The 12491-nt window shown below is 36.5% G+C and overlaps 1 long non-coding RNA gene across 1 annotated transcript in view; it reads right to left on the bottom strand.

Annotated features, from left to right (window-relative positions):
- LOC118714269 overlaps positions 1-12491 on the bottom strand; it is a 57695-nt gene that overhangs the window by 44741 nt on the left and 463 nt on the right. The window contains exon 2 of the long non-coding RNA XR_004986525.1: positions 9884-9973. This is a non-coding gene — a long non-coding RNA (uncharacterized LOC118714269). The remainder of the gene's footprint in view (positions 1-9883; positions 9974-12491) is intronic.

Here is a 12491-nt window from a genome sequence, read left to right on the forward strand (position 1 = left end):
CCACAATAAAATATTCTGGGGGGGAAAAAGTCTAACAAAATATACCTAAGCCATAAAAAAAAACACAAATGAGATACCACTTCATACCCACTGAGCTGGCTATAATAAAAATAACCAGACAATGGCAAGTGTTGGTAATGTTGTAGAGAAACTGGAACCTTCATATATTGCTAATGTGAATGTAAAATGGTATAGTGCCTTGGAAACAGTTTGATAGTTCTTCAAAAGATTAAACATTGAGTTAGCATATGAGCCAGCAATTGCACTCCTATTGGATCTACTCCTAGTTACATTCAAAAAAAAAAAAAATGAAAACATACATCCACACAAATTCATAAACAACTGAAATATGCATCAACTGATGAATAAATAAACAAAATGTGGATTGCCCACACAATTTTACTTATTTGACTATAAAATGGAATGAAGTATTGTCACGTTATAACATAGATAAACCTTGAAACCATTATGCTAAGAAATCAGATACAAAGGACCACATGTTATGACTTTTTTGTATGAAATGTCCAAAATAGGCAAATCTACTAAGTAGATTCATGGTTGCCAGGTTCTGGGGAAAGGAAAAATGGAGAGTGACTGCTAATGGGTATTGGATTTCTTTCTGGAGTGGTGGGAATGTTCCATAATTAGATAGTGATCATAGTTGCAAAACGGTGAGTATACTAAAAAAAACATGTGAAATGTTAAATGTAATGGTATGTGAGTTAGGTTTATGAAATATTCACACTTTAAGGTAAAGAAAGTATGGTTCAAAAAGACTGCGGACTTTATTAAGGTTGGAGGTAGGTGGTATTAGACCAATAGTTTTCAAATTGGTGTGCAAGTCAGCAGGCATCAACGTCACCTGGAAACTTGGTAGAGATGCACATTCTCAGGTTACACCCCAGATCAAATGAGTCAGAACCTCCGGAGGTGGAGCTCAGTATTCTGTGTTTTAACAAGCCTTGCAGGTGATAGAACACAGGTTTGAGAGCCTTGGGATTAGTTAGTTTTAAAGCCTCATTGCTCTTCCATTCACTAGATTTGTAGCCTTTGGCAAGTTTCTTGACCTTTCTGTGCCTCAAATTATTCATCTGGAGAAATGGCTCCTTAACAGGGTTATTATGAGGATTAGATGTTTAAACACAAGTAACGCGGTTGGAAGAGAAATTTCCATTAATGAGTTGAACACTCAATAAGAGTCAGCCATTATTTATGCAATAGCACTGAGCTGACCTGGGAATCAAATACACATCCCTAAATGGGCAGATTTGGGGCCACATGTATAAGTTAAATTTCCTAGTAGATGCGTAAAAAAGTAAAAAGAAACAAGATGAATTAACATTAGCATTTCAACATGAAATCATTCTCTGCTTCATACTGAGTCATCAAAATCCAGTACATTTTATACTTAAAGTGTATCTCAATTCGGACCAACTGCATTTGATAGTCACCTGTAACTAGCAGCTGTAGTACCGGACAATGAAGCTATATTTCAAATGCTGTGCTCTTTTCCTTCTCTAAAGTTCCTGAGCATTCAGCTTGCAGTCTGGGTCTGAGGATTTTCAGAGTGGATGACAAGATGGGGACAGGTCATCAAGCATCTTTTCCTGACCAGTCCCATCTTAACAGGTGATGATGAGTTTCAGATGGAGCTTCCAACTCACATTCTTAACTACATATTATTACAGATGGATGACCTGATAAAATGCCTGAGGTGAATCTTAATAAAGTAACATATTAGACTAGAGGCTCCAGGCATGAAATTTGTGCCCAGGAAGGGTTCCTTAGTGGCTGCTGGCTGCAGGCCTGGGCCTTCCTTCATTCCGTGCTGCCCCCTGGTGGTCAGTGAACATCATAGCGAGTTATTGAACTCCCGGTAGGTCAAACTCTCAAAGGGACCCTTTGCATATTAGGCTTTTATATATATAAATTGCAGGCTCTCATATGGTGTTCACTGTTCTAGCTATAGTGTCTAGAAAACATACCTGGCACATAACAGGAGCTCAACAACTTCTTTCCCTGCCCCCAAGTAATTAATAAACATTAACAGTACTTTTCTAACTTAACTTCTAATTTTATAATGCTTTCTTTTCAAATCATTTAATATTGCCTTTACTTCTCACAAGCAGATCCATTTTTGTCTTCAAATTTGATTTTCAAGCTCCTCATTAACTTTAAATATTTATCAAGCCCCGAGTAAAGATTAGGTTTCATAGAGCTGGCCAGGTCAAGGGACCCCACTGGTGCCTGAATTCATGCACCAGGCCTCTCTTATAAGAATAAATACTAGAACATATCCATATTTCTAAAATAGATGGTTCTTCCTCATTCTCAGTAGCAATAACTGTAGGACACATGAACACAGTAAGGGACACACTGACCAGTTCAAAGGAGCACACAGAAACACTGCCGACATGTGGGTGGAATTGTTTCCCAGGAAGGTTGATATCTACTGTGAATTAGTTTCTTCACTGAGTTCCTAGGATTCTTGATTTGAGATGTTGTGGGTAGTTTACTCAGATGGAGTAAAAGATGAGGTCCTAGTGGCCCACAAGGCCTTTCTGACCATACTCATAGTAGTCTTCCCCATGCAACAAGAACCTCCTTCCTGTTCCTCAGACACACCAGGTTTGTTCCAACCTTGTAGCTGCACTCTGTGGTTCCCTCAGCTTGGAATGCTCCTCCTCCAATATCTACTTGGTTACTTCCTTTCACTTCCTTCAAGTCCTGTTTAGATGTATCGCCTCCATGAGTTCTACCCTGATTGCACTACTAGATACAATCAGCTGTCCAGATTCCAACTCCCCTTCACCTCCTTTTTAAAAAAATATATATATTTTATTGATTTTAGAGATGAAGGGAGAAGGAGAGAGAGAGAAACATCAATGATGAGAGAGAATCAGTGATTGGCTGCCTCCTGCATACCTCCTACTGGGGATCGAGCCCAAAACCCAGGCATGTGCCCTTGGCTGGAATCAAACCTGGGACCCTTCAGTCCACAGGCTGATGCTCTATCCATTGAGCCAAACCAGTTAGGGCTTCTTCTCCTCTTCCTCTTCCTTCTCCTTCTCCTCATCCTCCTTCTTCTTCTTTCAAATATATTTTATTATTGATTTTTCACAGAGAGGAAGGGAGAGGGATAGAAAGCTAGAAACATCGATGAGAGAGAAACATTGACCAGCTGCCTCCTGCACATCCCAGTGGGGATGTGCCTGCATCTAATGTACATGCCCTTAACCGGAATTGAACCTGGGACCCTTCAGTCCACAGGCCGATGCTCTATCCACTGAGCCACACCAGTTTCGGCGCTTCACCTTCTTTTTACCTTGCTTTTTTTTGTTTTGTTTTGTTTCGTTTTTTAGCACTTACCACTCCTTAACTTATGATATATTATCCTGTCATGTTATGATACACTAAAACGTAAGTGCCACAAGAGCAGATATCTTGTCTGACTTGTTTACCCATTTACCTTACCCTAGAGCACTGCTGGCCTATAGTGGGTGCTCCATAAATCTGTGGAGAATGAATAAATGAATTAGTTCACTCATAGGCCAGGCTCCTTCATAGATTTCTGTTCACTTTCACTCTTAAGCCCAGTATTAATATCAACTGCTCCCAGTTGTAAGCTTATCTCAGAAGTTGAAATCTCTCAACCTGTTGTTGCACTTGCTCACTGAGGAATTTATTCCTCTGGGCTGGTTGCCAGAGCCTGAATTTGATTTCTGTGGGGTGTGATGCAAGATTTTGGATATATTTTTTTTTTCTTTTAGAGGGACGTATTTTCAATTTTGGCTGACGTTGTTTCGTCTGGGGTTTTAGTCTTGTGTTGAGTTTTGTCTAGATTGATCAAGCAATTTAGCCACTATTCTTCACAGAGCTATGGAATAGTATAAATCAGAGCTGGAAAGACTTCATGGTTCAGCCAGTCCATCCCCCTTGCCATTGAAGTGTTGTTGCCCTCCACAATATAATGGCCACAGCTTTGTTCAAGGAGGTTTTAAATGTCTTCATTGGGCACCTATGTGTCCAATTAAATTAGTATCCAGTGGTCAGCAAACTCATTAGTCAACAGAGCTAAATATCAACAGTACAACGATTGAAATTTCTTTTGAGAGTCAAAAATTTTAAACTTAAACTTCTTCCAACTCCACTTCTTCAAAATAGACTCGCCCAGGCTGTGGTACTTTGTGGAAGAGCCACACTCCAGGGGCCAAAGAGCCACATGTGGCTCATAAGCCGCAGTTTGCCGACCACGGAGCTAAACTAATGCTTTTGACAATTAACAAAAATTCCCAATGTTTGTCTAAACTTTCCTTTTATTTCTCCTATTTGTAGTCCAAGGTAGCAATCCTTTTCTCTTTTGGTATTTTATGCCTTTTATGCTCTATTGGTTTTTTTAGTTAAACTATATATGCATTCCTACTTTAATCTTTCTTCCTTCTGTTTAATTTTGGTTTTGGCTTATTAATGTCCTTCCAATTCTTCCCCTTGATTTTTTTTTAGCACACGTAGTTTCACTAGTGGTCCACTGAACAACTGTAACACGGTGTTTGCCCTTCTGAAACTTTAAGACAAAGCACTGCCATTCTAAATAGCAAATATAGCCAATTCATTGGCATAATCAGCCTAGGGTTGTTTTTTTTACCTTGTTTATCAGAATATTAAAGATCTAGGTAATGCTCTTCATGTAACTGGACTTTATAATTGTAATATCAGATATCTCACTCAAGAACAGTTGTTTTATATTTGCAAAGGAGAGACTATCCGCTTCAGCCTCTTTTGCCGTAACCTTATGAAAATAAGAATGTTTTTCTAAGGCTAGAATGAGATCTTTCAGAGACAAAAATCCTTCACTTCCCAGCTTTCAGATAGAATCACATGGAATAAATTATTTTCAATACTGCAAACTACAAATGGCTTCCCTCCCCCTCCCTCCCCCCAGCTTTTAGTAGTTTATATTAGATCAATGCACCTCAAACTAATTGTAGCAAAGGACAAACTTTTATAATTCCCAAATGCCGTGGACTGATTTTTGTAAAATATAAAATCACACAGTTAGATGATGTGACAATGTCAAATTAAAGTTTCTAAATGCTATGTTCACGCTTTGTATTTATCTTGTCTCAGATGGGCACTGGTCCATACATTCTACTTTGAGTAGCCCTGATAGTCCTCACCTTCAGATTCAGATACTTTGCAAGATAAATTTTCTATTCTGATTAATATACTTGATTTTATTTTTGAGCTTCACTTCAAAATCAACTTTTATACAGCATAGTAAATACTAGTGCTAGTATAGTTAATAATATTGAAGTAACACTGTATGGTGCCAGGTGTGTACTTGAAATGTCAGGGGAACACTTTGTAAAGTACATGATTGTCTAACCACTATACTGTACACCTGAAATTAATACAAAATAATATTGAATGTAAACTATAATTAAAACTAAAATTTAAAAATTTTAATTAAAAAACAAAATGAACTTTTAAAAGTAGAAGAGCCAATCAATCATTTCCCCAATATATTTGGTTACATGTTTCCCAAAAGTATTGATCTTTCTATTTTTCAAAATATAATAATCACTAATTTGTTTCATAAAATCAAAACTGAATAAAAAATACTTTTAAGAAAGAAAAGAAAGTTTCCTTGAACTCAGTGAGTCACAAGATGGTCTCTTGGTCACACAATGCCAGCAGCTCTACTTCTCAAACTGCCATCATTAGTTTCTAGCAAACCTGACCTCAGCCAGGACCACACTGATCCTGGGCAGAAATCCACCAACCCAAGAAAGGTAAAAATAAATAAATAAATAAATAAATAAATAAATAAATAAAAATTTACTTTCCCCACCCTGGTTGGCAGTCTGCCATCAACCTGTACATTTTGGATTTAAGACACAGACTATATGCAATAACTGGAGTAGCTATTATATAAGCTGGTTATGCCATATGCTTTCTACTGGCATCTCTTACAGTTTGAGTATAAGAAAATTTTAGTTTTAGCACTTTTTTCTGAAATAGGCTTCTCTTATTTTTAGTGGGTTTTAATTACTTTGAGAAGAAGTTAAATAAAAAAAATACCAAAATATATTTTCTCCAGGGAATTAAAAAAATTAAGTTTATGAGAAAACATGAAATGTGGGGAAATATTAAATATAGTAAACTACACAAATGTAAGATATGTTACACGCTGGGCTTTTTATGATCTAAAAATGTATTCCAAGAAAAAGAAAAATTGAAATACGAAGACTTATGAGCTTGTTTCAAAAATAGTAAAAATAAGTTCCAGCTGGTGAGAACATGGTAAAGGTACAACACAATACCAGGTAAATAATAGCACAGGATGGGTGAGGGTTACTTTAAATGCAGAACATTTTACACTGCTTTTAAAAGGGATTTCTACAAAAATAAGAAAACATAAATATATGTGTGTGTGTGCAAATGTTTGTTTGTGTGCATATATATACACCGTATTTTTCGGACCATAAGACGCTCCGGACCATAAGACGCACCAGTTTTTAGAGAAGGGAAATGAAGAAAAAAAGATTCTGAAACAAATAGTGTCCTAAAATATTTTATGTGCATTAAAACCCAACATCACAGTCATAAACACATGTAATCAACCCTGTAAAGTAAACAGCAGCATTTAGAACCATTTTCGAGCCAGGCAAGCACACAGAGACCACACAGAGCCGGGCAAGTAAAAAAACTTTTTTTTAAAAGTATATGTGTAGGCTATATTTGGACCATAAGACGCAGGGACTTTTTCCCCCCACTTCTGGGGGGGAAAAAGTGCGTCTTATGGTCCGAAAAATACGGGGTGTGTGTGTGTGTGTGTGTGTGTGTGTGTGTATATGCAGAAAATGTATGGAAACAATATATCAGATGAAGTTTTCTTTACACAATTTTCCAAGCAAAGCACATGGCCAATGGATTAATCACTAATGAATTTAAGCACATGAATTAATCACTAATGAATTTTTAAAAAGTGAACAGATTACTAGCTCCTAAAGCTGGTTATTTTGTTTTCAAATGTTTCAATGAGCCAGGTGTTTCATAAAAATAGCTTTTATTATTTCAAATGACTTATGTAGCTAGAATGCCCAACTTTTATTTCCGTATTAAAATTTAAGAGTTAAAAACCGTTAACAAACGAATATGCAGTTCAGTTAGCAGTCACTGAATGTGAAAAGAGTTCTTAAAATGCTCTTCTTCAGAGCCATTCTCGTTCCCATAGAAACCAATGTGAGATTCTGGAAAACAAGGTAAGTTCTAAAATAATCACCATTATAAATACCCATTATATAAATGTAAATACAGGCAATTGAAATGATTTAGATGATTTTGAAATTGCATATCATTTCCCAAACCATAATGATTCCTTCTGAGTGGTTCTTGTCTGTCATATAAATATAGCATTTACAAAATTTTTAAAATTCTTATGATTTACTTGTGAGACCATAATCGCCTTTTCAAACAAGTCTTGGGCATGCAAATATAGATTTCTGAACATGAATTCTGGTGCAAGATGGCTAGGCTTTTACTTTGTGGTAGATTAAGTACTTATCATTAGCATTTGGATTTTATATAACTGTTTCTTTATTCATTATAAATTGCTCTGCATGAGACTAGATATTTTAAAGTATTATTTTACAATTATGATTTTTCACATTTCTATTTGCCCAAGGATTTTGTCATGATAAAAGAGCCAAGAAATCTTCTCTTACTGGGTTTGTAATTCCTTTCAAAGTCTAGAATTGATCACTGAGTATAGACTACTCGTAATACTAAATGAAGCTGTGAGTTGTTCACAGAGCTATATTTCTCTAAGAAGAGCTAAGCCCCTAATGTTTAAGAAGCAAGAATATATCAGAGGAAAAATTCCAATTGTGAGAAGCAAACATTTGAATTTGATATAGATGTTGAAGGAGTTCTGGGCATGCCATCCCAAAATATGCTGCTTTAGTATATTGATTACTTTGAGCTGAAGGTTCTTCTTCTTCTTTTTTTTAAATATATTTTATTGATTTTTTACGGAGAGGAAGGGAGAGAGATAGAGAGCTAGAAACGTTGATGAGAGAGAAACATCGACCAGCTGCCTCCTGCACACCCCCTACCGGGGATGTGCCCACAACCAATGTACATGCCCTTGACCGGAATCGAACCTGGGACCTTTCAGTCCACAGACCACTGAGCCAAACCGGTTTCAGTGAGCTGAAGGTTCTTGAAAAATAACAAACACAGGGAGAGGTCTATTCACCCTATTTGCCTAAAGACAGATCCTCCAAAAGAACCTCAATTGTCATTAAACTCCTCCCCAGGACTGACTCATCACTGGGAAGGAGACTAGAAGTCGACTCCACATCCAGACACGTTTTTTCCACAAACTCGGATTGTTACCCTCATAACCAGCTAGCTAATATTAATAATAGGAAAGGAGCAGAAAAGAGGTCATAGCATGGTCATCTGCGCAGCTTCACCAGGAAGCCGCCACTTTACACTCCCTGGAGTCACCAGTCCACCCTCATAGATCACTGGAGAGGGGGTCCAACAAAAGGGAAGAGGCAGCATGTGCAGTCAAGTCCGAGTGACGTACTTGGGAACAAAGATCATTGGCTAGAGGGGTGGAGCTATTGCAAGCCTGCAAAAGTTGGGGAATACATAATCCCAGACAAAGGAATTATCTCCTTCTGGTTCCTCTTGCTTTGCTCCTGCTTCATGGCACTTGCCTGTTATGTGGCCCTAGAAACTGCATGGCCAATGACCATGCAGACCCCCACATGCAATGGACTGCTGCTGGGAACACAAGCTAAAGTAGCCAGATGCTGGACTGGACTATGCATCTATGGAACAAAACTCTGGGCAATGGCTTTGATCTTAGCTCTGTTCAGGTACCGTGTGCAAACAAGGTTCCTCCCCTCTCAGAGTTTATACCCCAGTATATTTCTTGGGTATGATACCAAAACTATAAACAACAAAAGCAAAAGAAAGGCAAATGGAACTACATCAAACTAAAGAATTCTGTACAGCAAAATAAACAAACATCAGAGTGGAAAGGCAACATATAGAATGGGAGAAGAATAAACTATACATAACTGATAAGGGGCTAATCTCCAAAATATATAAGGAAATTCTATAACTCAATAGCAAAAAACTAACAGCCCAGTTAGAAAATGGGCAAAGAACTTGAATAGACATTTCTCACAAGAAGACATACAAGTGTCTAACAAGTGTGCAAAAGATGCTCAGTATCATGAATCACCAAGTAAATGTGAATCAAAACCACAATGAGATAATACCTCATATCTATCAGAACGGGTATTAGAAAACAAACAACCAAAAACAAAATGTAACAAATCCCTAAAAGGTAACATGTACTGGTAAGGATGTGGAGAATCTGTCAACTCTAATATATTGTTGGTGACAATGTAAAATAGTGTAGCCACTAGGGAAAATAGCATGAAAGTGTCTCAAAAAATACGACCAGCAATCCCTTATCATTTATCCAAAGGAACTGAAATCAGGATCTTAAAAAGATATCTGCGCTCCCATGCTCACTGCATCATTATTTACAATAACCAAGGTATGAAAACAACCTAAATGTCCATTGACAGGTGACGGACAAAGAAAATGTGATCTATACATTCAATGGATTACTCAGCCTTTTAAAAGAAGGCAATTCTGTGCTAGTCAACAACATGGATGAACTGGGAGAACATTGTGCTAAATGAAATAACCTGATCACAGAAGGACATAAGTAGCACAACCAAAGTCACTCAAGTAGATGATTCTACTCTGAGTGACTATGGAGCCTAAGCTTTTCATTGTCACTGAAAGGACATCATAGTATTGCATTCTCAGTTTTTCATGGCTGGCTAATTACCTGTGTCCTTCCGAAGTCAAAACGAAGATGCCTTTGAAATTGGTCCTTTCTCCAGATATTGGCCATTAAGCAGCCCCTCACCATTTCTTCCTGGACAGAGATGGATACAGAAAGGTCAGCCTCATGCGATCCATCCTGCCTACTTATGTAATGGTTACTCCACAGCAAACAAAGATTCGGGTATGTATTTGTGATGTAACTAATACCATGTGGATCTCAAATGCAACTTCTAGAAAGGAAAAGATTTGCCTGAAACAAATGGAATCATCTACTATAAAATCTGCTACTTATTTGATTTGCTTTGATGTTTAATATAATCAACCAATGACTGACATGATCTGATATGAAGGTAAAGGCATAGTTTTTACTCCAATGCTTCTCACTAGAATTGTGGATGGTTCCTAGCCATAGAGAACTATGTCAACCCCAAGGTTTGAATTTCTCCTTTATTCTACCTGTTTGACCTTTGCACTTCTGTCTACATTTATGTTTTGCCATTTTCCCAGGTGTATACCTTTAGTAGTGTTAGAAAGAAATGATTCTGAAGATTTGTGTGTGAACTGTTCGCCTTTCCACACAATGAGATGGTTTCCTATCTTTAACAAAGGCCTTAGGATATAATAGCTCCACCACTTACTTTCCTCAAATATAAAACAAATTTAAATTTTAAGTACTCACTAAATAGGACTGTTGTGAGGAAGATTCAATAAGTAAATATTCAGAAAGGGTGCAGCATAGTGCCTGATACAAAGTAAGCACTAAATACATGTTGGCTACTGTTATTTATATTATTAACTTGTGGAGGGACTGGCTTCCTCACAAAGTATCACCAAGATGTCATCTAAGAAACAAAATCCACATTTAGAAATTTTTAGGACTGGTATGAAAGATCTGAGACAGTTAATAATAACTAACATATATTGATCACATTACACTATGTACATTATATAATCTCATTTAATTTTCTCTATAACTCTGCAAGTAACTAAAATATACTTTAGAGAAATGAAGTAATTTGCCTAAAATCCCTCTTTGGTAGAAATTCAGCATGGACTTATAGCCTGGTCCATCAAATATGTATTCTTATATGCTCAATGTAATGAAGCAATAATGCCTTCAATGCCTCACACATTAATAGCTATCATTTCTCAAAGTTTTTCCCTATGCCATAACCATGAAAATGAGAAGTCACTCATTTTAACCATGTGCCACGATGGCTAAAATGAGAGGTTATCCAGTCAATGGTTCCAGCATTTTGTATTTAATGAAATAATAAAATAAAATAAATGGGGACTAAACATGAGGTTGTTTCTCAATTAAAAGGAATACATTCAGTTTCAGGAAAGAAAATCACTCTATTGCTATTGGTTTTTTCTTTTCCTAAGAATTAATAAATCAAATAATAGGCCCAGGAAGTAGAATTTGGGATTCTTGACTCCTTGGACTAATTTTTAATAGCATTTTAAATATTAAAATATACTTCACTATGTTATATACATAACATAAAATTCACCATTTTGAAGTGTACATTTCAGTGGTGTTCAATATATTCCTTCTGTTTTGCAACATCATCACTATCTGCCATTACTATCCTCAATCATCATCATATTAGAAATTAGTTCCATCTCCTTACAGTCATTAATATTTCTGTCTCTGGGCAAATCTTTTGTCTCTGCATAAGATGACTGCTCAGATATGTGATTTAATTTTTATTCTTTGATGTCAAAATCCTACTGCCTGCCCCAAGCTTCAACTTGGTGTGTGGTTCTAGTGGTATATGTAATATGTATGATAGAAGGCGTGATAGAGTGTATAAATCTCTTAAGAGAGCTCTTCAAGGTTAGCAAATGTTGCCAGTAGATGGACTTTAATATGAAGAATATACTACATACTTTCTGCATTTCTATTGTCTACATTCATTACCAACTCCAGATTTTCCCCATAGTCTTTCTTCTTTCATTAATTTGGTACTTATGTAGCATACCAAATTACATATACTTAGAACTTAATTTGAAGACTGTCAATGTTTTTAATAATCAAAACAAGTTAGTATTATGAAGAGTCATCTTATTTTCTTAAAAGTTACATCTAATTTTAGGTTTCCAAATTCTGATCCAAATATGTGCTCCACTTAGTTGCTCCATTCTCCATACACTCATGCTCTTTGTTCACTTCTTAGGCAATTTTAGTTGAAAATAGAGATCCAAATGTATTATTGTGTCATTGTGGCCCATATGTTTCCAGGTCTCTGAGCGGACTATGAGCTACTTGAGGGCTACTTGTCTACACGTTGGACTTTCCAGAACAGTCTCTGGAACATGGACTAAACAAATGCTGTTGAAGAAATGGAATTTCAACACAAACACACACATGTAACAAAACTTACAATTATTAATGTACATTTCATTATATTATGCAATATTCAACTATATTACATATAATGAGATAGTTTTATGTAGATCACTGCATTCCAAATATTAGATATCTTAAAAAATTCAAAATGACATATTCTGAACGCCATAGGATATATGTATTTCGCTTTGATGTAGCATTATTTTGGAATGACCTGTAAGGTAGTTATTACACTTGCTATTAATCGGGTATTCAC

This window comes from Pipistrellus kuhlii, unplaced genomic scaffold (genome assembly GCF_014108245.1).
Source record: "Pipistrellus kuhlii isolate mPipKuh1 unplaced genomic scaffold, mPipKuh1.p scaffold_m20_p_10, whole genome shotgun sequence".
NCBI lineage: Eukaryota > Metazoa > Chordata > Mammalia > Chiroptera > Vespertilionidae > Pipistrellus > Pipistrellus kuhlii.